Source organism: Sus scrofa, chromosome 5 (assembly GCF_054392235.1).
Source record: "Sus scrofa isolate SSC_HxYL_T2T_F1_AM1 chromosome 5, Sscrofa_HxYL_maternal_Yorkshire_Landrace_v2.0, whole genome shotgun sequence".
In the NCBI taxonomy this organism is placed as follows: Eukaryota; Metazoa; Chordata; class Mammalia; order Artiodactyla; family Suidae; genus Sus; species Sus scrofa.
The window spans coordinates 96,618,050-96,645,764 of record NC_139387.1 but is presented as its reverse complement, the minus strand read 5'-3'; the positions used below and the strand labels follow the sequence as shown (position 1 = coordinate 96,645,764).

Here is a 27,715-nt window from a genome sequence, read left to right as displayed (position 1 = left end):
GTTTGTATGGTTCTTTTAGGACTATTGAAATAAAGAAATCCTCTCAAGTTAGCCAACAAAACAAAAAATGAATAATAACCTGAACTTCCCCCGGGCCACTGTTGGCTTTACTGTCTTACAAAGTTGTTTCGGCGTTTGTAAAACCTGGGTGTGCTCGTGGGCATGGGCAGCCATACCACTGCCATCTGTCACACGTGATGCTCTAGATGTTAGAAACGCAGTCATCAGTCCAGGAACAAGAGCGAGCGTTTCCCTGAATTCCTGCCCCTGGATGTGCATGAATCGTACCCTCTGCATTACAGGATTTAGTGTAACTTCCAAAATACCTGCAGTGTGTACCTGCACTTCAGGGCTAGTCCCACAAAAAGATTCTTCGCCTAGAGATGTCTAACTAGAATCTTAGAAAATTATACTAAATGGGTCTGACATTGTTGTTTCCTTCAAGAATCAAGGCACTAGATACAGTCAAGCTGAATGAAAAAATTCAGGACATGCCAGTGAGGGCATCATAAACAGACGAATAATAAATACTGTTGATATTTTATTGAGTCTTACTGGATACTAGGAGCTCTGCTAAGCCCTTTAAATATCTAATTGCATTGAACCCTCTCAGCCATTTCATTTTATAGCTGAGGTGACTTGAGGCACAGAGAGGTTCAATGACTTGCCCAAGGTTTTACAGTTAGTAAGTGGCAGTCTCAGAGTGCCAGCAGAAAGATGTGGACATCCAGTAATCCACACTGCCATGACCTAGCTCTGGGTGGATTTCCAGGGCACCTTAAAAACCTTTGTTATGGGCAAGAGCTCCATTTTATGGTTTTGCAGATGTCTGGAACCAAGCAGAAAAAGATGAAGAAATTAATAAAAGTGCACGTGGCCTTGAAAAAATGCTCAACAGTGCTAATTATTAGAGAAATACAAATCCAAGTTATCATGCGGTATCACTTCCCAGCAGTCAGAATGTCCATTTTTGAGACGTCTACAAACAGTCAGTCAGTGCTTGAGAGGGTGTGGAGAAGAAGGAGCCCTTCTATGCTGTTGGTGGGAATGCAGCGTGGTCCAGCCGCTGTGGAGAACAACTGTATGGAAGATCCTTACAACACGAAAAATGAGGCTACCTTGATGCTGCAATCCCATTCCTGGGCGTGTATCTGGAGAAAACTATAATTTGAAAAGATGTGTGCACCTCCGTGTTCATTGCAGCACTGTTTACAATAGGCAAGAAATGGAAACAACGTCAATGTCCATCACCAGATGAATGGATAAAGACGATGGTGTGTGATTATCGTAGTAAGTGAAGTAAGCCACACAGAGAAGGACAGATATCATCTGATGTCGCTTCTATGTGGAACTGAAAAAAAAAAGATACAAAGGAACTTGTTTACAAAATAGAAATAGACCCACAGACATTGAAAACAAACTAGAGTTACCAAAGGGGAAGGGAGTGGGAGAGGGATAAATTAGAAGGTTGGGGTTAACCTATACCCACTGCCACATGTAAAATAGATGACCAGCAAGGGTCTACTGCATAGTCTAGGGAACTGTGCCCAATATTCCGTAATAGCTGTAAGAGAAAGGAATCTGAGAAGAAATGTATGTGTGTATATCTGAATACACACGCATAAAATCTGAACCACTGTTCTGTACACCCGAAATGAACACAACATCGTAGATCAACTACAATAAGAAAGAGAAAAAAAGTACACGTGGCACATCTTTGGCATTTGATATTAGATACATGGAGTTGATTATAGAACACAGAGTCCCTGAGTGATTTACTGTCTAATGGGAAAGCCAGTTGGCCAGGCCACCTTGCAGAATGATTAAAGGATGTAAGAATGGATATTCATTCAAGACTGTCAGAAATTAGGTCAGAAATGAAATGAAAACAGGTGGCAAAGATATCATTTTGGTGTAAATTTAAAAATCTGTCCTGATTAATGAAGGGGGTGTTTATTCCTTTTGAATTTACTGGTAAAACATGGAACGTGCTTGCTTTGAAATCCCAAAAACCTCTTCAGGTCCAACTCATTATTAATGTGGTGTGTATTCCTCAAAAGAATAATATTTTCACAAATGTTATTTCTAGCTTCAGTTACATATGGAAACATTGGAATGAATACAACAGGGTATTTTGCTTTGAAAAAAATAACCATATTTGATAATGCATATGCTCCAAACACCTCTTAAAATTTTTGCAGTTGGCAGGTTGTTTCGTTAGCATCTTCTCCTAGAGGGGACATTTTAAAATTTAAATTTGATAAATTTGGTACCTTTGGGAGTAAGGAGGAGAAACTTTGCCAGCTCATATGTGTGGAATATGCTTTAGTATTTATGTAATAATTGAGAATGACTCAAAGTGATTTTCTCTGGCAGACATCAGAAATAAAAATAAAAATTTTTGCCTTCTCCAGAGGGTAGTAGGCTTGAGTCAGCCACTGGTATGCATGACCTATGAGTCACCTGCTGTGATCGCCTTCCTCATCTTTCTGATCCCTGAACTGTGGGCGAGGCGTCAAGGATGCTTCTTGGAGGCATCCTTTATAGCCTTTTTACCCTCCAGGATCCAACCACACTGCTATTGGCAGCTCCTGGGGCAGAGGAAAGGAAGGCCGAGTAATTAGTACGTAGGAGACCTTTGGTGAATACAAGAAAATAGATTTGAAGTCTTGGTAATTCTAGCAGTGTTTATCACTAATGTGAGCCCCTGATAGTGATTTCAAAGGGAATTTTGGCAGAATAGAGATGCTCCACTTCCCAGGTCATTGCCTCAGACATGTGTGTGGTTACCAGCCAGGCAGCTTCTCTGGGCAGCAGAGCAGACAAGAATAAGCACATTTGAGGTCGAGTCCTGTAGGACTTAATTCTTTAGCTGTAGATTCTGTACAGAGGGTTTGTGCTTGTTCTCAATGGCTATGCTCTCCTTCATGAGAATGGCATGATTCTAAGTTCCTGTGGGATATCCAGGTCAGACAGGGCAGGTGAAACATTAGTGTTGGTTGCTTTACAAGGAAGTACTGGGGAGGCAGCAGGGAAGAGCAGGGGTGGGGGTCATAGGCTCACCTGCATTATCTGCCTGGCTTCTGTAGGCAACTGAATGGAGTGAGTTTGGTATAGGGGAAGGACAAATTTGCATAAGAGTAAAACCCCGTGTTTTTAACCGTTGGCAAGTCGTTTCATTTTTGTCAGGTCACTGTCGGAGGCCACACAGGGCTGGCTAAGGGGCCTTCTGCTTTGCACTCTGGTGTACTGTCCGCATTTTAGAGGTGAGAGGTAGGGCTTTGGATTCTGACAAACCTGAATTGGAACCTTAGCTCTTCCTCTAACAGATATGTAAGCTTGTATATCTGTGTTAACCTTCTCAAAGGTTCACGTTTTTTTAATCTGTAGAAATAAGAATGGTAGTATGTCTTTTGTTGGATTTCCTAAAACTAACATGTAGCATGGTACTTAATGCACAGTAGGTGCATTCTAAATGTTAATTATACTACCTTTGCTATGGTGGTAGATCTTTTTCATCTTATCTTGATGGCCAGATGCTCAAAATTTAGAAAAGAATTGGAGACACCAGTGCTTTTTCATAGAGTCTGAAATTTCTTTAACATTTCAGTTGTTTAAAAATAAAGATTTCATGGAGTTCCCTGGTGATTCAGCAGATTAAGGGTCCAGAGTTGTCACTGCTGTGGTGTGGGTTTGATCCTTGGCCTGGGAACTTCTGCATGCCCTGGGTACAGCCAAAAAATAACTTAATAAAAATAAAAGTAGGAGTTCCTGTCGTGGGTCAGTGGTAACAAACCCAACCCTCCTATCTGTGAGGATGCTGGTTCAATCCCTGGCCTCACTCAGTGGGTTAAGGATCCAGTGTTGCCATGAGCTGTGGTGCAGGTTGCAGATGTGGCTGGGATCCTGAGTTGCTTTGGGCTGTGGTGTAAGCTGGCAGCTACAGCTCTAATTCAACCCTGAGCCTGGGAACTTCCATATGCCACGAGTGCGGCCCTAAAAAAGACCAAAAAGTAAAAAATAAATTAAAAAAAAGTAAAAATAAAGTTTTCATCTTTAAGAGACACCGCTTGGAGGGATAAGCTGTCCATTTGCCACTGGACATGGGAAGCAGTAAAATCACATAGAGTGTCAGTTACTCTTGAAAAGCACCCTTGATGATGAGGAAAACACTGAGAGCACATTTCCTCCGTAGGAAAAAGCCTGGTGGATAAAGGCCCTGTTATTCCAGAGTGTGATTGTTCTCAAGGGAAGTGTTTTTTGCAAAGCATTTGCTGCATGCTCTGCTATGTGCAGGGCACTGTGCCAGGGGGATGATAAAAAGATGACTGAGACTTAGTGGAATTGTTGTGTACGAGACTGTCTCGGCGCTTTCGATTACAGTTTGTGCAGAATTGTGTGTAAGTTCTCCTGGAGAGCCTGAGAGAGCCCACGATGCTGCTCTTGCTCAAGATGCCTTTGAAATCTCTCTCTGGAGTTTGCCGTTGGAACCCTTGGCAGATTTTGCTGAAGATATTTTCACTGATGGCACTTATTCTTAGAAGGTGGATTTGATTTCGGGCACTGGCCAAGAACTGTTCATCACGAAGTCTGCCACATAGGGGGCGATCGAACTGGCTCGAGCAGTGTTTGGTTAAAAATAAGCCAGGACTGTAAGTAATATGACAGGTTTCCTTGTCTGTCATGTAAACTGATTATAGAGACGAAGGCAGTTCCCAGAGCGCCGTTCCATAAGTTTTTTGCTCCAAACCGGTATCATTGGAATATATTTATAGCTTCCCAACAGAGTTGCTTTGAAACGAGCAGTGCTCATCTATCCATATGTTATGATGTGTGCCCTTCAAGAGCCTTACCGAGCCTCTCAGTAACCCCAGTTGTTTGTTTATATTTTCCTTGTACTTCTACCAAGCTCCGAGATGTGTTTCTTCTAAGAAAGTGAAACAAGTGAGATCCATTCTAAGAAGGCTTTAAAGGACAGAGGTGTCTGTTTAGACCAAGTTCTCTAAGGTCATCTGAACTGGGAAGGATTGCCTCGTAATTGACAATGATTATTTTACCATGTTTCTTATTTTTTTGTGTCTTTTCTCTTTTTAGGGCCGTATCTACTGCATATGGAGGTTCCCAGGCTAGGGGTCTAATCGGAGCTGTAGCCGCCAGCCTACACCACAGCTCACAGCAATGCTGGATCCTTAACCCACCGAGCAAGGCCAGGGATCAAACCTGCATCTTCATGGGTACTAGTCGGGTTTGTTAACCCCCGAGCCATGATGGAAACTCCATACCATGATTTTTGACAAATAAATTGCTTATCTAAGTATTGAACGTTGGTATGGCCTGTTGACCTCATTCATTTATTCCAGAAATATCTTGAGGTCAGCTGTATGCCAGGCATTATCAAGTACTTGTGATGATGTTCGTGATGATACAGACATCTTCACCTCAAGGCAGCCGGATGTGCAAGAGTACAACTTAAGAAGTAGTTATCAAAGCCTTGACCTGAACCTAGGCTCATTGGCTCCAGTTGGTGGTTATGACTGTTACACTGTCTCAGTGGGATAGAGGTTTTCCGCAGCTAGAATAAAATGATAAAGTCCCCCTCAATCCACAGAAAAAGTTAACGGTTTATAGAATTCTCTAGGTTTTAAGTTTTTCTGTTTCAAGTCTTTGTACCCAGGACCACAGTTAACTGATGAACGAACAAGTGGCAAATTAGTGTTAATGACACAAATAAGCATCACGGCATCCTGAGAGTTTAGCCAAATAACATACCAAGCTGTTGCTAATGAAGCTAAGTACTTTGTAGTCAAAAGGCAAAAATAGGAGAATTGGAGTTCCCTGGTGGCTCAGTGGGTTAAGGATCAGTTGTCACTCCTGTGGCTTGGGTCACTGCTCTGGTCGTGGGTTTAATCCCTGGCTGTGGAACGTTTTCATGCCACAGGTTTGGCCAGAAAAAAAAAAAAAAAAGGAGAATTGCAAACATAAGTAACTTAAGACATGCATGGATGATTAGACATCCTTCTTCCAATTTATAGAAATTCCCGCCATCTGTAAATGTGCTCTACAGCAGTGCCAGGCATTGTATAGCAGCCAGACTGCTTAGCATAATTTTGAATGAGAGGGATTCACAAGTTCTAGGAGTGTATTCATTTTAGTAATCCTAAATAACTTACTAAATAAGTTATGCTAATGCATGAAAACAAAACCAACTCCAGAGAGTAGGTTTTGTCTTGTTCGGAGCTGTATCCCAGGTACCTAGAACAATATCTGGAACTTATGGATATTGGTACCTATTGCATGAATGAAAAACAAGTCACTTTAGTTTCTTTCTTTTTTTTTTTTTTTTTGGTCTTTTTGCCCTTCCTAGGGCCGCTCCCGTGGCATATGGAGGATCCCAGGCTAGGGGTCTAAACAGAGCTGTAGCTGCCAGCCTACACCACAGCCACAGCAACTCGGGACCCAAGCTGCGTCCGTGACCCATACCACAGCTCACGGCAATGCTGGATCCTTAACCCACTGAGCAAAGCCAGGGATGGAACCCACAACCTCGTGGTTCCTAGTCGGATTCGTTAACCACTGAGCCACAACGGAACTCCTCACTTTAGTTTCTGATTCCAGATGCAAGAACTTGGCTCCCAAGAGCTGACCTACACAGCGCATCCTTCTTCCCCACCCTCCATCCCCCGCTCATTTGGATGCTGGGCTGGGTACCATGTAAACCTTGTGCAACATTCTCAAGCAGGTTAAAGAAATACGGTTCTTTAGGATCTGTGTCATCTGTCTGGGGCACCACCTGGAGTGGTCCTGTCCTGTTTCCCAGTTTCTCAAAAATACTATTTTGCGCTTCCTTGGATCGCCTCTTCTCCAGCAGTGTTTGAACGTCACACCATTCATCAGCAGAGCCAGGCCCTTTCCATCCTCTGAGCAAAGAGCAACAGAGACCCACCAGCTCCACTTCCTCTTTGATCTTGAACACACTTGCAGAGGTCCTGTCAAGGCACAGTGGAAGTTCCGACTAGCATCCATGAGGATGCAGGTTCGATCCCTGCCCTTGCTCCGTGGGTCAGGGATCCGTCATTGCCATGAGATGTGGTATAGGTCGTGGACGCAGCTTGGGTCCCGCGTTGCTGTGGCTGTGGTGTAGGCCGGCAGCTGTAGCTCCGCTTCGACCCCTAGCCTGGGAACTTCCATATACCGCAGGTTCAGCCCCAGAATTAAATAAATAAATAAGTAAATAAATAAAATAAACACACTTGTTTCTTCTTATCTTTGCCTGTTTTTCCTTGTCGCTTTGCTCCTCCCCCTCCCTCCCCCTCTGTTTTCCTTTCCTGTAGAAAACAACTCATAAATTTCCAGCTGAGTGAGGTGAAGTGATAGACCCTTTCCCGGGCTTGTTTACATAACCAGAAACTGTGCTCATATCCTAATTTTAATACAATTGAGCAACCTTCGGTAAAATAGCTAGAGCAACGGCGGGGTTATGAATTTGACTCTCCAGTCGGAGCCAGGGATTTGAGCAAATTCTGGTCTTTTCTCAAGAGAGCATACGGAATCCCTGACCAACGTGAAGTCAGTCCTTTCCTAAGTGCCAGAGTAGACCCGTGCTTTAAGCATCTTCTGTTTCGAGTGAGCCCAGTTTATGGACCTCCTCATCTAATGGTCTGTGTCTCCTTGATGGAGCAGTTGCGAAGGCACGTCTCTTCTTTCCTGAGTACTTTTGGCCTCTTTTTCAAAGAATCGTATGTTAAGGAGATCCTTTATATAAAGCTACGCTACTGGATTTTTTTCCTGCCACAGCTAACAGGTTTGTCGTTGACTTTCTGTGCATAATATAAGTAGAAGTCTGTTCCTTTGTCAAGAGCATTCTTTGTGAATTACCATATAAACGGCATCTGAATAATACTTATTCCTTATAAATGTTAAGTAGTCACTATTGGAGCAATGAAGACATTTCTATGAGGCTAGATAGACTTTTCCTTGTGAAGGTTACAGTTTTTCTTGAGAGTTTTTTTTTTTGGAGCGCCTGTTTCCTAAGGCCCTAGGGTTAATGAGTCTCTTTGACATTAATAATTTCAATTTTGATGGTTCATGTCCCCCTCTGCTCTCTTAGAGCTTCAGCTCTTTGCGTCTCTCTCTCCCTTTCTTGAGCTTCGCCCTGAGGGTAGATGACGTGTCCTGGTCCCATCTCTGCTCCCCGCACTGGCCGCTGTAGCATCCCTTGGCATGGCTGCTGCTTCCACAGGAATCAGCTCCTCCTCTCAAATATAAATGTTGGCTCAGGAAGCGAGGAAGCGAGGGAAAATGGAAATGCTATTATCTGCACATCTGGCAGCAGAATTTGCCTTATGAAGGAGGTCACCTTGCAGAAAGCACCTCGATGAGTGTTTCAGGAGGAATATGAGGCCCCAAAGGCCTGTGTGCTGGCAGAGCTGCTCTGTGAGAGTCCAGGGGAGGCATTTATTTCCTGCAAGAAGGAAAAAGGGGAAGGTGGAGGCGGGATGGGGTACCAGCCGGCTGCAGGAGATTGCGGGGAGGACCATGCTGCCACTCTCACCTGTGGTCCCCCACTTTTCTGTGCCGTCTTCTTTGCTTGCACCCCCCTGCATGGAGTGGATTTCAGGAGTGACCTTGGAGGTGCAGAGAGTCACATCGTAGTCGATGTAGGACAGTGTGGACATGGCACCCATACGGTCAGGAGCTCAGAAAGTAAAGGAGGCCCTGAGAACATAATCTTACCAAATGTCCCGAAGGGCTTTGGGATCCCAGAGGCCGAAGGGTGCATGAAGGCTTGAACCAGTTTCTTGAAGGTCAGTCAGAGCCCCGGCTAACATCTGGGCTACATCTAGGTAGTACCTGGGGTAATTTTGGTCAAAGAATTTTAATACCACTGCAGTAAGTAGCTCAACGGCTAATTATTTTATGTGTGCTTGGTGTGTTTATATATCTGTAATTCTATGAAAAATTGCTTTATCGCACACAGAACATTATAACAATTTGTAACTGTGCCCCAAGAGCGACAGTAAAAAATCGAAAGACAAAGGAACACATTCCGCTAAATATGTCTCAAATGTTTGGCATGAGATCATCAGCGCAGGGCTGTGTGAGTAGAAAGCCTAAGGGGTGGACTCGAGGTTTGGGATTGGCCTGTGCGCCCTGAGTTATATGGAGTGACTGGCCAGGGGGGACCTGCTGTATAGCCTAGGGAACTCTACCCGCTATTTTATGTCATCTGTAGTGGGAGAGGAACCTGGAAACGAATGGATGTACGTAAAACCGAATCACTTTGTTGTACCGCAGAATTGATCACAACTTTGTAAATCAACTCTACGTCCATAAAGCTTAAAAAAATTAAAATAAAATCAGTAAGGAGAGGAAAAAAAAAAAAAAAAAGAAAAAGAAAGCTGAAGGGGAGGCAGGTCCCGTCGTTACACAGCTTTCAGGATTGGTCCCGCAACCCCAGGATCCTGCAAATCAGCTGGTTTTGTTTTTCTATTCTAGTAGCATCTTTCAGACTTTGTATTAAGAGAACCAGTAAAGTTTTGTGCAAGGGCAGAAAGAGCCTTTTCCCACATCACATTAGCCGCAGTGGAAGCATCACCTCCCTCACCCTTCTCCTTAAGCTTCCCGGAGACACTTCCTGGTCGACTCAGTAGCTTTCTCTTCCCTGATGGGATAGCACTTTGTACATTTCTCAGTGTCAACACTTGGCACGTTATTTGTCATTGGTTTCACGTATTTGTCTTTGTTTCCCCAGGATTATACCTGTCTTGAAGGCCAGACATCTGTAGCTTGTCTGTATTTCACGACTGCCTGTAAATAGTTGCTGGATGATTGCTTGGGGGAAGCTGAGTAAAGATATGCTAGACGCAGAGAGGTGTCATCATCTCCCCGCCCCCCGGAATGAAGGATAAGGGACAAGGCACAGTGAGAGATAAGACTGATGCAGCAGGAGCTCCTGCTCTGGCATGATGGGGTCCGGTAGCATCTTGCGAGTGCTGGGACCAGGGGTTCGATCCCCAGCCGGCACCGTGGGTGAAGGATCCGGTGTTGCCACAGCCGTAGCTTAGGTTGTGACCATGGCTCAGATCTGATTCCTGACCCGGGAGCTCCATATGCAGCCAAAAATAAAAAATAAATAAGTACAGTAAAAAGCCCGAAGAGGTAAAAGAGCAGTCCCTGGTCTAAGAATTTTGTATCTGCTAACTCATGCATTCCTTATACCAACCCTGTGGCACAGCCGTCATGACCACCCCCGCCTCCCAGGGGAAGAAGCGGACACAGAGCTCAGGGAGCTGCTCAGAGTCACACATCGAGTAGTGGCAGATGGGACATCAGCTACGCAGCCTGGACTCTGAACCATCCATTATTGTTTTTTCCTGAGGTTGGAAGAGACTGTGAGAGCTCAGATCCCAAACACGTACCACCCGCCAGGCCACCGCCTTTGCTCTGTCATGTTCCCGGAGAGCTCAGGTGAATCTCATCGTCGGAGCACATGTCCCCATGAAAGGTAGAAGGGAGACACCAGGCCATGGTGACTCAGCGGAGTCCAGCCCGCTGCCCCCACCACCCTCCCCACACATCCGCCTCTATGAAGTTGCTCCCGCATCGGCTACCTTGCCTGTTCTCGCTCCGGTCCGACCAGCCAAGCACGGACCTGGAAGCGCTGGCCCAGAAAAGCCTTGGGTGTCCCTACTGCGGGGCTCGGACACCCGAGAGCCGTCTCCTCTGAGCCTGCCGGCCTAAGAAACCCGGGTTCTCCAACTCTCCGAGGGCTGCTTGGTGTCTTGCCGGTGAAAGAGCTGACCATGGGGCTGTCCCCAGAGCTGGTACTGCGCCCACAGAGCTGTCGCCAGAGCTGGTACACTGCGGCGCGGGGCTGCTGGGAGCTGCCGTAACCGTGGCTGACTCCTTTTGTGAGTCCTTCCCCTCTTGACTCTGAGACAGTGAGGACAGGTGTGTCCTAGCAGAGTGGCCCGAGGAGCGCTAAGGAATTTCTCTCGGTGGCCCTGGCATGCCCACCAGCAGCCCACCCACGGCTTCCTAATCTGGCTGTGTAGCCGCGGAGCCTGTGGAAGGGCAGGGGGCTCCGGGAGCAGCGCTCCGAGGGCGCGGGCGGGGCAGGGCCAGGGATGGGAAAGGGCCTGTGTGCCCATCTCTGTGTTTCGGTTTCCTTACTTAAAATGAACAACTTGAGCTGTCTCATTCTTTCTCAGCTTCGAGTCTAAGTGTCCAGAGGATCCAAAAGTTCTATGAGAACTAGATTTCTTATTTAAGCATTAACTAAAAAATTGCTGTAATATTATTTGGGAGTCATCTTCTAAAGGAAGAATTCCTCCTGATTTCCGTTTCTGTTCTGAGGCTGCATTTGTGGTGGTGACTGTGATGGGAGTGAGGACCCGCCGCCCGCCGCAGCCGCGCGCAGGCTTTGAGAAAGATGTTTCACGTCTGAACCCATCGGCCACATCCACGGGACTAGAGATGCCCCAGAACACTTCCCATGTACTATTTACCTTTTCCACAATGGAAGTTCCCCTTGCTCTCCTCCGTCCCCCAGCTACTCACGACCCTGCGCCCGCTTCTGTTAGAAAGACGATGGCATTTAGCAATGAGCCTGTCCGGGCTGCTGTTTTCTTTCACTGTGGAAAATTTCCACGGAGCCATTTGATAGACTAAATCTTCGGTTTCTTCAGTTACTTAGAAACCGAGTCATTGACTTGAGGTTGTGAGGACAAAATTAAGGTGTGATATAATGACTGTTTTGTTCTGGGTTACTGAGAAGGATACATGGGCGGTTTCATCTGTTTATGTCCGTGAATTGGAATTGCAGTTGATCCTTGAACCACACGGGGTTGAACTGCACAGCCCACCTAGTTGCAGATATTTTGTTCAGTAGGTATGTCCTGCACTGCTGCGGGATCTATGGCTGGATGCATCTGCAGGTGCAGCGCTAAGGATGGGGATGCAGAGGACCGAATGTGAAGTCGTGTGCAGTTACTGCTGGGGAATTGGCGCCCTCAACCCCACCTTGTTCAAGGGTCACCTGTACTCACGGAGAAAGGGCTACATCGGCATCTCTTTGCTGTAGGAACAAGAGTTTTGTAGCAGAGGTCCGTAAACCATCTGTGCCACAGCACCCTGTGCTGTGTTTGTTTATCTTGAGAGCGGATGTCGTGCATGGATCCCATCTTTGGGAATACACCAGTTCATGGGTAGGAAATATGGTAGCAAGTAGATCGAGGCCTTGTTTTCTCATTCAACTTAATTTTTGAAGGTAATTCATTTTGGAATATGCTGTGAATGTGGGCGGACCATTTATGTTTTACAGTTTTGGCCGTTCTGGACTTGGGTGGTGGTTTTATTCTTCGGATGGTGGTCATCCCTGTATTTCCTATAGACCAGTAGTTGGATCTAGAGGCTGGATGAAATTTAGGCGAAATAGTTCAGGAAAGGATACTTCATAGCTGGCGCTCTATACCCTCAAGTGTATCCTGGCAGGGGGTGCCTAACGCTAGGCAGTCGCATTTGTAGCAAGGGAGGAGGCCCACCTCTCCAGCCTTCTCACCCCACCCCGTGCTGTCTGTGAGCAAGAGAAGAAATACCTACTGTACTGACACCTACCTTCGCAAACATTCTTTCTCTCCTAAAGCCATTACACAGCCACCTTTTGGCATTAAGCATCTAAAACCATCCAAAGAACTGTAGGTGCCTTGCCTTGCCAGAAAGCTGTTAGCAAGTCTTAATTCAGGAGATCTGTCTCTCCTGGCATTCTGAGAAGCAGAAGTCTCAGATTGCTTCCAGCTGAAATGGAAAATAAACAAAACAAAATAGAAACTCATCTGTGGTGGGCAGAGTCATGACGCTACCACCCCCAAAGCCGTACACGTCTTAACCTCGAGGACCTGGGAATGTGTTGCCTTACGTGGCAGGAGAGACTCTTTGGATGTGATCAAGGGTACTGCTTTTGAGATGAAGGGATTATCCTGGATTATCTAGATGGAACCATTTTAATCTCCTGGAAAAAAAGAATAGAAAAGGGAGGCAGCAGAGTGGGTGAGAGAGATGTGAGGTGAAGATTTGACCCACGGTTGTAGCCTTTGAAGATGGAAGAAGGGGCCATGAGCCAAAGAATGCCGGCAGCCTCTAGAAGCTGGAGAAAGCAAGGGAACAGAAGCCCTCCTAGTGCTTCCAAAAAGGAATGCAGCCTTGCTGGGGCCTTGGTTTTAGCCCAGCAAGATCCATGTCCAACTTCTGACCTACATAACTGCAAGATTAAATCACTAAGTTTGCGGTCATTTGCTGTGGCAATAGAAGGCTAATCCCACAAAAAGCACTTACACTTTAACTCTGTCTGTGTGTCTGTCTGTCTGCCTGCCTGCCTGCCTATCTGTCTGTCTGTCTGTCTGTCTATCTATCTATCTGTCTGGCTGGCTATCTGTCTGTCTATTTCTGTCAGCACAGTAGGCACATTTAAAGGTCCCTAGTGCCTCATATCGATCTCTGGAAACTTGGGGGCTTGACGAATGCCCTTTGACATCTCGGTGTCGTGAGGATAGGCTGTTCCCTGGTACCTGAAATACATCCAGACGGTTAAAATGGTGCCAGACACTCAAGGACAAATGTAAACAGTCAGGCAGTCGGAGGTATGACCCCACATGTCTGAATGTTGAAATTGTACAGCCAGGTAAAGACCAGCGACATCTGAGGGGCCTTGTCAGTTTTCACCCAGATGCCAGCAAGCGTTGACATATCCAGACCATGTGAGATCTGGCTGGAATGAAGGAAGTTCTCCAGTCTCCAGAGAACAATGAAGTGGGGCCCTCGCTGTCTGCTGGAGTCCCCAGCCGTTCATCAGGATGAGCTGCTGAATGCTGCGGTCAGGCCCTTGGGCAAGGGACACAATGGAGATTTTGTTTCCTTCTAAATCACCCCCCCTCCACTGTTGAAATGTGGCTAGCTGCTTCATCTCGCAGTTCGGGTGTCACCCTTCTAATTTACACCAAGCACAACACTTGGCAAGTAAAACCTCATGGCCAGGCAGAGGGGAGGGGGGTGGGAGGAGGCAAGGCATAAACACATAACTAGGACCAAAAGCTGAATGGAAGATTCGTGGATTCAGATGGCATCTTCGTTCAGCTGTGGACTTGAAGTTTGACCTTGCCCTGACGTTCCTGATGCTTAACTTCCCCAAACACTGGAAGGTGCTTATTACTCCCTGCCACACAAAGGTGATAAGAGCTGGTGAATGGTCGGTAAGAATGATAATGAAGCCAAGTATAACAGCTACCCTTTGAAGGTTTCTCAGAATACATTCAAGTTACTTTTGTTTCAGGGACTATGATGAGTTCATTAAGTCATTTCTGAGTTGGGTACCAGCTATCTTTATGTGCTAAATATTCTTAAAGCTGCAGTGATTTCCTGGTGTAGCTATAATGCATTTCCTTTGGTGGCGTAAAGACTAATAAATGTCTTCTGCCCACTGAATGAGCTGCTTCTGCTTCTCTTCTGCTCTCCTACCTGCCACCCCTGTCCCGTTCTTGCTGAGAAACGCCTGCTTGTAAAGCATCGCAGTTGCTTTATCCTTGTGTGTGACATGTCGTGTTTATGAGAGATCAGGGTGAGACGTGTAGATTGCCAGCAGCTGCACCAGAGAGGCCAGATTGTTTCTCACATGGTGGTTCGTGACCGAAGATGGTCATCTGACACTCTCTCCCATCCTAAATAAAATGGAAAGTGAGAAACGTTGCTTAAGCGCCAGGCATCAGGGAAGGGTGCCGTCCACGTGTCTGAGGCCGGGAATTTTTTTTGCTGCTTCCAGAGAAATCATTTTCAACTCAACGTCACAAAACAGAAGCAATGCCTTGAAAAAAGTGGTTTTCAAACTTTTTGCTAGATTATCCCCTAGAAGGATTTTTAAAAATAATGTACATTCTCACATTTTTAACTTGACGTCTAAATCTTTTCATCATTTTAAAAACAGAAGATGAGGAGTTCCTGTCATGGCTCAGCAGTTAACAAGCCCAACTAGCATCCATTAGGAAACAGGTTTGATCCTTGACCTCGATCAGTGGGTTTAAGGATGCAGCGTTGCCGTGAGCTGGGGTGTATGTCACAGACACGGCTCGGATCCCGTGTGGCTGTGGTGAAGGCCGGCGGCTGCAGCTCTGACTCAACCCCTAGCCTGGGGACCTCCATATTCTGTGGCTGGGGCCCCGAAAGGACAGAAGACAATAAATAAATACATAAATAAATAAAAATAAAAATAGGAGATAGACAACTACACATTTCATAAGTCGAGAAAAGGTGAACCTCCATCCCACGTTGAATAATTATTTCATTTCATGATTTGATAAAACAGATGTTAATGATCTTGCTGAATGACATATTACATCTGAAAGAAAACAGTGAAAAAAAGAACATCCGTGTAGATCTCATCCAGCACATCTGGGAATATCTTGTGGTTCCAGGTTTTTTTTTTTTAACATTGCAGTTACTTTAAAAAATAATCCACATCACTAATGTTACTTTGTTCTGAATTCAGAACTTGCTAGCAGTGGCCAAGCTCATTCTTACAGACAGTTTACAGGGCAGGGAGAGACGGAAAAGCCTGTGGTTTCCCCAAACTTATATGTGGCCATGCAGGGCAGTGCACCCTAGGAAGACTTAAGATACGTGAACAGGATGGCTTTTTTTTTTTTTTTGTAGAGTGGGAGGAGGAATATTGCTAATGTCAAAAATCTCTCAGGCAGCTTTAGAAAACAGTATATACAGAAGTTGAGGCTGTAGGAACTCATTTCACATAACAGTGGATGGACAGTCCACTTGAAGACGCCTGGGGTCGATGGTGGACCTGCTGAGTACCCTGGAGCAGGAGGCACGAGGAAGGGGCGGCGAGACCGACGGAGGGGAAGAATGGGGTCGCTCCGCATAGGTCAGTGTGGCTGCTGGGGGTCAGGTCCACCTGAGGGCACGGGGGGGGGGGGGGGGGCTCGTTCTGTGGACCTTGACCTCCAGTGGAAGGTGACGGAAGAAGGGGAGGACTTTCCCCCGAAGCAGCACGCTCAGCTTGCGCATGGTCTTGGCCCCGCATTTCCTTTAGGCTACATGACGAGACAGGCATCCAGCCCGCCGGGTCCCGATCTGAGGCTTTTGCTGAGTCTCCGCTTTGTGCTAAGCAGCGTCCTACACACCGGCGATCTTCTGCAATGAAGACAGTTCTGCAACCCAAACAGACTCACACACCTGGGGGTTGCCAAGGTGGGGGGAGAGTGAAAGGGACGGACTGGGCGTTTGGGGTTAATAGATGCAAACTCTTACACGGAGAATAGATAGGCACCGTGGTCCTTCTGCACAGCCCAGGGAACTCTATCCAATCACTTGTGACAGAACGTGATAAAGATAACATGAGAAAAAGAGTATGTATATACGTGTGGTCGGGTCACTTTGCTGTACAGCCGAAATTGACAGAATGAAGTAAATCAACTATAATAAAAAGACAAAGGTCTGCATGTATGAAGTCGGGGAGCAGGGAGATGAAGAGACAGGGGACATCACGAGTCTGTGAAATCATGAGCTAGAGACGTTGCTGTGGTGAGAGTCACCTGAGTGATAGGACTCGCGTGGCTGTTCTGCTTGGCTGGTCAGAAGTGGCTTCTCAGGGAAAATGGGGTTTAAGTTGAGATAAAAGTCATCCATGTAAAAATCAGCAGAGTGGATCCAGAATCAGCAAATATTTATTGCTCCAGGCCCTGTTGAGGTACTTTTTCTACGTTGGAAAAAGCGGCGGAGATCCTTGCCTGGGGATCTTACCTTCTAACTGGGTGCGAGGGGCCAGATAACAAACAGTAAGTATTATAAGTAAGGTCTAGGGTACCTCAGAAGGCGGCAGGGTTACACAAGGTCAGACGGCTACACAAAGGAAAAAGGTGTAGAGCAGTCTCAGGAAAATGGGTAGCAATGGATCAGTATGTAAATGTACCTCCAGGGGTGGGGTGGCATCCCTGAGCTGGTGGCCGGTGGGCGAAGACCTGGATGAGGTGCGGGAGTTAGCCGTGGGTAAGGGACCGTGGAAAGGGGGGAGCTGGTGTGAGCAACGGCAAGAGTATGGCCCCTGCAGCGTGAATTAGGGGTTAGTGTGAGAACAGGACACCCGAAACTTCATGAGAGGCCAGGTCTTTTCGGCTCAGAGAAGACTCTGAGTGACCTGGGAAATGACTGCAGGGTTGCGAGCCAACTTAGATTTCAGCAGAGCCGCCCTGGCTGCTGTGTGAGGAGCAGAGGTCTGGGAGTCAGGGAGAATGGAGAGCGCTTAGTAGGTCCAGGAATCCAGGCTGAGATGCAGGTGGTTTGGCCAAGTGGAGTGGAGGTGGTGAAAAGTGACTGGGCTCTGGATATATTTTGAAGACAGAGGCAGCATGACCCCTGTCGGATTGGGACGGGACGAGGGAGGAGGAGAAGAGACGAGGATGAATCCAAGGCTTTGGCCTGAGTGACTGGAAGACAGGATTGCATCAGCTGAGATGAGAGGGCTGCAGTGGAGCAGATTTTGGATTGAAGATTGGAGGAAGGCATTTGAGGCAGAAGGGAGAATTTTTCGTCTGTCGTTTGCACTTTAAACAGTGTTGCTGAATTTTATGCATTAGAAAACAAACATCTGGGGCTTAAATTGTACCTGGTTTTTGGGAGGGGGAAGGAGTGGGATGGGCTGGAGTTTGGGGTTAGTAGATGCAAACTATTGCATTTGGAGTGGATAAGCAATGAGATCCTGCTGTAGAGCACAGGGAACTCTAGTCATTTGTGATGGAACAGGACGGAGGAGAATGTGAGAAAGAGAATGTGTGTGTATATGTATGACTGGGTCACTTTTCTGTACAGCGGAAATTGACAGAACACTGTAAATCCACTATAATAGATTTTTAAAAAAAGATTTTACCTGATTTTCAAAATGAGGAAATAGCAGAAATGGGGTGAAGAGAGGCAAGGAGATAGAGGAAAAGAAGGCATTCGCAGCTACCGTTTTGCTTGGGGGAGTCTATAAATATGCTCTAGTTCTGTATTCAAAGTTCTCATTTAAATATGTGTTTAAAATTTATCAGTAGAATAAAAATAGAGGACATGCAAGAAATGGAATGAAAAAAATGACAGAGCTAATTATTTCACTAAAAATCAGGAAGAGAAACAAATGACAAGGAAATATGATATGAAAAAACCTCTGAGGAATGAACAAGAACATACAGATAATGAATGGAGTAAATTCCCCTTGATGTATTTTTTGGCCGCACCCATGGCATGTGGAAATTGCCCAGGCCAGGGATTGGACCCATGCCAGGGATTGGACCCAGTCACCAGAGCCACAACAGTGACAACAGCAGGCCCTTAACCTGCTGAGCCACAAGGGGACTCCTAAATTCCCCTTTTACAAGGCAGATTCTCTGATTGGAGATCTCCTCTGACTTCCCACCCCCAATAAAATTATAATAGTTTAGAAGAGACCTACCAAAACCAAAATTACAATGAAAGGTAAAGACATTGTTCCACACCGAAAAGCCTGCACACAGATATTTCTAGAAGCTTTGTTCGTAGTCGCCAAAGTGAATGTGAATGGTATAGAGGCGAATGAGTAAGTACACTGTGGTACAACCAGACATGGGAGTATCACCCGGTGGTAAAGAGAAACGAGCTACTAAGCCATGAAAAGACAGAAGAATCTTAAATACATGTTACTCAAGTGAAAGAAGCCCTTTTGAAAAGGCCACATACTGTGTGATCCCAGCCATATGATATTTTGGAACAGGCAAAATTATGGAGACAAAAGATCATTGGTTACAACAGAGATGGAGGGTTGGGGAGCGATGAACAGACGGGTCACGTTAGGGCTGTGAAAATATTCTCTATGAGGCAATGACGGATATATGTTATTACACCTTTGTCCAAACTCATAGATTAGGACTGGCCAGGATTGGGTTGACTAAGTGCCAGTCCTAAGGCGAAATATGACCTTTGGGTGATTATGATGTGTCCATGTAGGTTCATCCTTGATAAAATGTGCAATTTTGATGAGTGCTGTTGATGATCAGGGAGACTCTGCATGTGTAGGGGCAGAGGATATATGGGAACTCTCTGACCTCACTCAATTTTGTCAGAAACCTAAAACGGCTCTAAAACTTTAGTAAAAATTAATAATGAAGAAGTGGAAGAAATATACCAGTGTCAACTGGAAAAAAATGAGCTCTCTAAAAGCTGAGAATTATGCCAGCTCCTTAACCCACTGAGCAAGGCCAGGGATCGAACCCGCAACCTCATGGTTCCTAGTCGGATTTGTTAACCACTGAGCCACGACGGGAATTCCAAACCCTATTCTTTTAGAAGTCACAGGAGGTCAAGTTGAGGAAACTAATATCACTCAAAAGCACAAAGAACAGAAGCTCAGCGTGTGGACCTGGTAAAAACTGCAACGAAACAGGCAGATCTAGAGCCAAGGCTAAAGTGGGCTTGGGGTGCTCTGGAAACTAGACTGACATTTGCTTTTAGCGACCTTTGAGCAGGGATGTGTGAGTTGGTCGTCCTGACTTACCAGTACTGGTGTGCTAGGTCAAAAATGAGAAATGGAAACCTCTACACATAAGCTGTTAATTCCTATTCTATATAAATAGAATACTCTCTGTAGTTGGTTTTAGTTTTATTAGCAGGATGGGATCCAGAGACTTTCGTAGTCTGCCTTTGTCTTTCAGGAAAATGAAGAAGAAATAAGCATGTATTTACTATCTAAAAATGTTTTCTGAATCTGATACAATGCTGTGTGTGATCTTTAGGGCTGGACATATTATCTCTTCACTATCTAGGTTCCAAACAGACTATATAGCACCATAATTTGGGAAGTTAAAAAAAGAAAAACTTTTAAGGGCTCAGTGTTACCCATGGCTCTTTTCCAAATTCCATGCTGGAACTGGGTTGGTTCACAAAACTCAGAAAGGAATTCAAAATATATCTAATATAATTAGAGTTACTTTATTTATAAATGTATTAATTAAAGTCACCCTTTGTTTATCAATCATTCATTCATTTCTGCAACGGGTTTAAGATAGGGTGTAAAATACAGGAAATAGCTGATTTAAACAAATAATTTTGAAGAAGCTTTGTGATGAAGAGGAGGAAGAACGTATCCATTTGGCCAATATAATGACTTAGTTCCTTTGAGGAAGTAGCATCAGGCCCTTGTTACAGATTCGTTTTATTTTCTTGTCTCTTGAAATGATTCATCTCCCCTTTGCTCCAACACTGTTCCTCTAAGGCCAGGGATCCTAGGTGTTGGCGAGTAAGTGTATTTTGGACTGCTCTGCACTGTGTCTTATCAGGACGGCGCTTTGTTAATACATTTCCAGATGCTGATCATCTGTGAGTGAACCAATGTTACTGCGTAGCCAAGCACCACAAATATTTGAATGCTTCTCACATGTTTGTCTGGAGAACTCCCGTGTCAGACGGACCGTGCACCTCGCAGGGTCCGGGAAGGTAGCTCATCTCAAGCACAAAATCTTTGTGAAACCTTCTTTTTATCTCAACTTTTTTCTTTTACTTCTACACTATACGCCGTTTTAATTTAAAAACATTTAAATTGAAGTACACTTGATTTACAGTATTGTGTTCGTTTAGGTGGACAGCACAGTGATTCAGTTATGTGCATACATATGTATAGTCTTGATCAGATTCTTTTCCCTTATAGGTTATTACAAGATACTGACTATTCTCCCCTGTGCTATATAGTAGCTCCTACTGTGTACCTGTTTTCTGTAGAGTACTGTGGATCTGTTAATCCCAAACCCCTGATTTATCCCACTCCCTTCCCCTCCCCTTTGGTGACCTTAAGTTTGTTTTTTTATTTCTGTGTCTATTTCTGCTTTGTAAATAAGTTCATTTGTACCTTTTTAAAAAGATTCTTCATAGTAAGTGACATCCTATGGTGTTTGTCTTGGACTTAGTATGGTAATCTCCAAGGTCCCTCCATATTGCAAACGGCATTATTTCATTCTTTCTTACGGCTGAGTAGATTCCGTCGTGTATATGTACCATATCTTCTTTATCCATTCTGCTATTGATGGACATTTAGGTTGCTTCCATGTCTCGGCTGTTGTAAATAGTGCTGCAGTGGACATTGGGGTACATGTATCTTTTCAAATTAGAGGTTTGCTCTTTTCCCGATATATGCCCGGGAGTGGGATTGCTGGGTCATACGGCAATTCTATTTTTAGTTTTTTAAGGGACTTCCATACTGTTTCCCATAGTGGCTGTATCAATTTCCATTCTCACCAACAGTGCAGGAGGGTTCCTTTTTCTCCACACCCTCTCTAGCATTTATTATTGGTGGACATTTTTTTTTGTTGTTGTTGGCGATGACTGCATTTTTTAACTATGCAAAATGCTTATTACTTAATAGAATCGGCCCTGCAGGAAAGGGCCCCATGTTTATCCTGCTGCCTGGCATACTGCTTGTGCCCCAGAAAGTGGTTCTGATTCGTTTGAGGAACATGGATGTGCGGGAACGAGTACTGGATCAGGGCTGAAGTCTTTGGGGTCTAGACCCATCTTTGTCATAAATTAGCTGTGCGACCTTGGGAAAATCATTTAAAGCATTTGGTCTCCATTTTCCTTTATCTTAATTAGGGTGGGATGAGCACTCAGATTGGATAATCACAAAGTACATGGAATACTAGATCAATTACTCTTTAGGGCCCAAGTGGTTGCGCTTTAGAGATTCTGAAGCCCAGTTTGTACAACTTGCTGCTCTTACTTCTTTTCTACCTCCTAATTGCAGTAAAATTTTTGATTATTGAATAAAGAAAAAATGAGTGGGGGAGTTCCCGTCGTGGCTCTGTGGTTAACGAATCCAACTTGGAACCATGAGGTTGTGGGTTCAATCCCTGGCCTCGCTCAGTGGGTTAAGGATCTGGCGTTGCTGTGAGCTGTGGTGTAGGTCGCAGGCACAGCTCAGATCAGGTGTTGCTGTGGCTGTGGTGTAGGCTGGCAGCTGTAGCTCTGATTAGACCCCTAGCCTGGGAACCTCCATATGCTGTGGGTGCAGCCCTAAAAAGCAAAAAAAAAAAGAGTGGGCATTTTGGCATAGCTGGTTTATACATTCCTTTTTCCCTTTTCTATCTAGAGGGAAATGTGAATTAAATTCACCACCCTCCATTGGCAAAGAAAGACATGAGCATAAGATTTCCATGGAGTCAGCCTGCTTTCTCATTCAACAGTCTCATGCCTTCCTCTCAACTTGTGTCCTCGGTGATCGAAATATAGCCACCTCTACAAGAAATATTCTCTTATAACCTCTACCCACAGATGAAAAGTTATATACCTTTTTAGAAATAAATTTTTAAAAAAATGGCCATTAGCAAAAGGTGGTGCTTCTAGGCTCATCCAAATTGCTGTCAGTCACACTCCCTAAATTAACCAGACTGTAGTATCTACTTGAGCAAGCTCTGCGTTCTTCTTAAGCTTCTTAAGCTGTTTCTCCAGGCTCTTCCAAGTGGTGCTCGCAGATTCTATGCCCTGTTTGAAAGCTGGTATGGCTAAGGTCTCTAGCCTTGCTGCAAGGAGAAGAGCGGAAGAGAAAGAACTGCTGTGCTTTACGAGCAGCGAATTTCCGCAGGCTCTCGGCCATGTGCAATGTGGCGGATGTGTACACTATTTGGAAAATACTATTTTTCACCTTATCGTTGGTGGTGTGGGCTCCGTATCATGCCTCAGGGTGATACTAAGGAAGTGATAGGGCCTGGCCTCCAGCCTGGCAGGGCACACGGGCTGGCATAGCTCCTGCTCTCCCCATCCCTCCCTCCCCGTGTGTTGTGATAATCAGTTAACTAAGGTGCAGGTGTGTCTGGATTTCTGCCTGGACGAAAATTAGAAACATCTCAGTACACCTCAGGAGTGCATCGCCACACTCTCCTGTCTTGAGCTAAAACAATGCAAACGTTTTTGAGTAAATCCCTTAGTTCGCTTATGGGTCTCTGATAGTCATCTCAAGTTGTTTCTGGCAAAAAACTTAGCAGTGGCAGCCAGTGACCTTTTCCCCAGCCTCTCATCCTAAAACAGAGAGCTGCTGGTGTGTCTACATCTTTGAAAGAAGCCCTGACTTCTGAAACCTGATGCTAGGGCTCTTGGTTAGTATTTGTATTACTGGAAGGGTTTTAATGGAGTGTTAACGCGGGGTTTAATGACAGTGAACTATTTTTGCCTGCAGCCAGAGTTGTATTGTATTGAGGCCTTGAGGCTTGGCTACTTCTAAGCCCACTCTCCCGTCCTGTTCACAGGGCCTCCCCAGAGCTGCGGCAGAGGATGAGGGCAGAGTGACTCAGGTTTAGGGGGAGGGGAAGGTTAGAAGCCTTGTGCAACAGGCCACTTCCCGAATGAGTGGCTTTAGACCCAGGACCGGGCATTAACACATTGAGTAGAGATGGGCTGCGGACACCCAGCACTGAAGGACCCTGACCTGGCTGAGTGATTTGCTTGGAGATGCAACATAGCGTAGCAGCAAAATCACCCACCGCCTCAAAAGCCAGACCAGCCCAAACTAGCATCCTGGCCTTAGCCTTGGCTCTGCTGTGTAACTTTGGGCAAATTATTGAATCTTGGCATCTCTGTTTTCTCATTGAACTGGTATAAAATGCATACATTGGAGAGCAAAAAGATCAAGCGATAAGAGAGCAAAATAGGACAGCTATTTTAGGAGACAGTTTGGCAGTTTCTTAAAAAGCTAAATATAATCTTGGCAAATGATCCAGAAGTCTTGCTCCTAGGTATTTGCCCCAATAAGATGAAAACTTATGTCCACGCAAGACCCTGTACGCAAAGCTTGTAACAGTTTTAGTCGCAATCGCCCCACATTGGAAGCAACCAAGATGCTCTTGAATAACTGAGTGGAAACTGGGGTACAGCCAGATGATGGACTGTCATCCAGCAATAGAATGAATTGAGATACGAATCATGAAAGGACATGGAGGCGTCTCACATGTGTATTGCTCAGGAGAGGAGGCCAGTCTGAAAAGGATACGCACGGCACGGCTCCAACAATATGACGCACTGGAAGAGGCAAAACTTTGGAGACCTGGAGTTCCCGTCGTGGCTCAGTGGTTAATGAATCCAACTAGCATCCATGAGGACAGGGGTTTGATCCTTGACCTCTCTCAGTGGGTTAAGGATCCAGCATGGCCATGAGTTCTGGTGTAGGTTGCAGATGCAGCTGGGATCCTGCGTTGCTGTGGCTCTGGTGTAGGCTGGCAGCTACAGCTCCGATTAGACCCCTAGCCTGGAAACCTCCATGTGCCACGGGTGCGGCCCTAAAAAGACCAAAAAAAAAAAAAACCCCAAACTTTGAAGACCATAAAAAGATCAGTGGTTCCCAGGGGTTTGGGCTGAGGGGCTAAGGGATGAATACATGAAGCATGGGGGTTTTTAGGTAAGCGGAACAATTTTGTATGATGTAATTGTGGACACGTGGCATATACATTTATCAAAACCCTTGAAATGTACAATACAAAGAGTGAACCCTAGTGTAAATTGGGGACTTTTTTGTTTTTTGGATGTACCTGCAACATGCAGAAGTTCCCTGGCCTGGGATCAAACCCCAGCCACAGCAGTGACCCAAGCCACAGCAGTGACAAGGAGTCCTTAACAGCTAAGCCACCAAGGAATTCAAAACTAGGGATTTAAAGTTTTTTTTTTTTTTTTTTTTTAATTTTCTGTCTTTTTGCCTTTTTCTAGGGCCACTCCCGCAGCATATGGAGGTTCCCAGACTAGGGGTCTAATCGGAGGTGTAGCCACCAGCCTACACCACAGCCATAGCCACGCAGGATCCGAGCTGCGTCTGCAACCTACACCACAGCTCATGGTAACGCCGGATCCCTAACCCACTGAGCAAGGCCAGGGATCAAACCCTCAACCTCATGGTTCCTACTCGGATTCGTTAACCACTGAGCCACGACGGGAACTCCTTTTTTTAAAAAGATCAAACAAGGCACTGTATGTAAACTAGCCAGCTACTAATTAGTATATACTAGGCTCTAATAAATGATAGATATTATTATTTTTGTTCTTATTCTAAGTTCCAGTAATGTCATTTAGACATAATGTTTGTTCATATCAGATGTATCAATTTTAATTAAAAGCGATATTATTCTTCTAAAATCTAGCTGTTTTCTAGATAAGCATTAGCTGTCCTTTTTTTTTTTTTTGCTATTTCTTTGGGCTGCTCCCGTGACACATGGAGGTTCCCAGGCTAGGGGTCGAATCGGAGCTGTAGTCACTGGCCAACACCAGAGCCACAGCAACTCGGGATCCGAGCCGCGTCTGCAACCTACACCACAGCTCACGGCAACACCGGATCGTCAACCCACTGAGCAAGGGCAGGGACCGAACCCTCAACCTCATGGTTCCTAGTCAGATTCGTTAACCACTGCGCCATGACGGGAACTCCTTTTTTTTTTTTTTTGACTATGCCTGTGGCATGTGGAATTTCCTGGGCCAGGGAGCGAACCTGTGTCACAACATCAGCCTAAGCCACAGCAGTGACAATGCTGGATCCTTAATCTGCTGCACCACCAGGGAACTCCTGGCTGTCCTTTGTAATTGTTTTGCTGTCTACCTTATGCAAAGTTAATAATTTGTTGCCAAATCCAAGGAAAGCAACCTCCGGCTTAGGCATGAGTTTTATTTCAGACCATGATTTATAGCTGGTGTAAAATTTGGGTCTGGAGTTGGTTAGTTATAACGCAATTGCAATACAAGTCATCTTGAGTTGATTTTTGCCGTATCCTGTATTGTTATGTAAAATGTTAACTTTAATCAGGAATTGCTTCAATACAATATCCTTGTCCTTGATACAGTTTTTCCTCTTTTGAATACCTTTTTTGTATGGTTCAAATTAGCATGGGAAGAATAGGCAGGAAATATAAATTTAAGTGACACATGTTGAGTCATAAAAGAATTACATGGCAAAGCGTTAAAATGGTGCACGGAGAACTTTGCCACCATCTGATAGAGCAGTGGGGATTGTATAAGTAAGTAAGAACTAACACCTCTTCTGCAGCTGGAAGTCGAGTGTGTCAGAGTCCCTTTCCTTTTGTTCAGTGGATGCCAGGAATCCAGCCACGCAAAACTGTCCAAAGTGGCCCAGCCTCACAGCACTTGAATCTAGCGCGACACTGCAGGAGTTGTCAGGCATATGCAATAAAACGGTCTTTGCGCTTTTACAGAGCACTAAAAATTAAATGTGACTTTTATGTCCTTAGCCTCTACCTCTTGCGTGGCAGCTTTTCTTGACATGGAATTACACGCAGTCAGGGGAAGTTGGGATAGATACTTAATCTCTCTTTTCTTTTCCCTTCATACATCTGTGATTCAGTACCTCCTTTCACTCCCGTGTTAGCCACTCCTGGTAGTAGAATCTTAAAGACCAGTTTCGTTGATTTTTTTTTTTTTTTTTTTTTTTTTTGGTACCATCCCTGTAACTTTTTTTTAGGTGGAGGGCTCTGGCTCATGTACTAGGGTCTGTATGACAGATGATCTCAAAGCCGAAAGGGCCTCAGTGGTGCAGGAGCCAGCAACAAGGGGCACTTGCTGGCATGGCCTGGGCTTGGCTTGGGTTCTCTGGATATCAGGGAGGTACTGGCCTGAGGAAGGGGAGGGAGCTGAGCCAGCAAAGGGGGCAGACGGAGCTTAGAGCTCCCCAGGAAAGGGGAAGAATATATGTTCAGGAAAAAAAAAAAAAAAAGAGGTTTCTGGGGGATCTAAGAGCAGATTGGCGTTCAGGGCCAGCCAGAGCCACCTTTTACCTCACCCGCTGAAGCTGCCTGCAGATTCCATGCTCCAGCCGAGGGGTACAGACAGGCAGGGAAGCAAGGTCTTCAGGTTGCCTCTCAGCCCGGAGCCCACGCAGGTGCTCGCTGCCCCTGGCGGCCGATTCTCTGCCGGGGCAAGGCCAGCCGCAGAGTGCAGACCAGGCTTTGGTGCTGGCTGTGGACACATTGTTTTCCTACAGCTCCTGTCGTTCAAACAGGATCTGGTTTCCTGGCGTGAGCGCCGTGTTCCCTCGGAGCACACGCGCTGCTGTGAGCAAGGCCAGCGAGTCCTCTGAGGCTCTGGGCGGAATGCCCACTTGGAGACAAGTGGTTTAGGGGTCGGGGGAGATGGAGAGGAGCCAACGTCCCTTTCTGTTCCTGTGAGTTTTGAATGACATGGGCAGAGTCCACATTCCCCCCGCCCAGGGTAACTGAGGTTCAGGTGGGATCACACGGTCAGCATCCAGTCTGACTGCGGTTTAGCTCGGGTGAAGCCTCTAAAAATTTCACCTGCCCTCCTCGGGAATCCTCGCATCACATGCAAGCAGTAGTGACTGCGGCCCGGAAAGTAAACACTGCCCTTGGAGACAGGAGTGTTGCAACTCGAACAGCTTCTGCCGTGACGTCCTAGAAACCTTTGAGTATTCCAGAGGAAACAAGTCTGAAATCACGGACCTGGCAGCCCGGAGGCCTGGCCTCTCCAGCTCAGCCTGCCATGGACTCTCAGAGCCTCTTCCATCAAGTAAGAAAGCGGGCAAAGCATCCCGGAAGACCAGTCTTTTTATAACCTGAAACATGACCGAACCAGCAGGGATGAGCCCTGTAAATTGTGAAACCTAAGTTCAGGATTCCCTTTGTTCTGTCGCAGTGTAGATACACAACTCGTT

General features: G+C 45.7%; 1 protein-coding gene and 1 long non-coding RNA gene across 21 annotated transcripts in view; one reads left to right on the top strand and one right to left on the bottom strand.

Moving 5' to 3' along the window:
* The window catches only part of CRADD (CARD and death domain containing adaptor protein), a 182,025-nt gene that overhangs the window by 108,017 nt on the left and 46,293 nt on the right, over window positions 1–27,715 (top strand). The window lies entirely within an intron of this gene.
* On the bottom strand, window positions 5,119–9,398 carry LOC146403566 (uncharacterized). The gene is made up of 2 exons (XR_014804401.1): window positions 7,168–9,398; window positions 5,119–5,910 (listed from the first exon to the last, which is right to left on the bottom strand). It is a non-coding gene; the product is annotated as an uncharacterized LOC146403566 (long non-coding RNA).